The sequence below is a fragment of the Cynoglossus semilaevis genome, chromosome 1, assembly GCF_000523025.1.
Source record: "Cynoglossus semilaevis isolate Cse_v1.0 chromosome 1, Cse_v1.0, whole genome shotgun sequence".
Lineage (NCBI taxonomy): Eukaryota > Metazoa > Chordata > Actinopteri > Pleuronectiformes > Cynoglossidae > Cynoglossus > Cynoglossus semilaevis.
Window position 1 is genome coordinate 1323161 of NC_024307.1, and position 504 is coordinate 1323664.

Here is a 504-nt window from a genome sequence, read left to right on the forward strand (position 1 = left end):
GCGGGGAGGGCACTTGGCGCGATGGGTGGGGGGGTGGCGAAGCTGCGAACCAGCCGCCGCCACCGCTCTCCTGCCCCGCACGCTGGGCCACAATCGCAGGGCCGCGGGCCGTCGACCGGTCGGAAAGGGAAGTAGACCGACAGGTGACAGTTATGGTATTGTATTATTGAAAACTTCTCAGGTTAGAGATGCCGAAAAAAGTGGTGCTATCTTCCCCTCGTACTTTTTTTATTCTATGATTTAATCACTAAATACAAACCTTTAAAGTATTGTCTTTTTGTATGCAAATCAAAACTATGTATGTACTCAGTGTATGCTTTTTATTGATAAACCACGAGTCAGAGGATTTTATTCAAACTAAAAGACTTTTTTTATTCCTAGATAGAGATGTAACGATGCACTCAACTCACCAGAACATTTTATCAGGATTTTTTTTTTTTTTTAATCCAATTGATCTCCAGTCAAACTGAGACCAAATCCATTGATCTCTCTGTCAGAACTGGG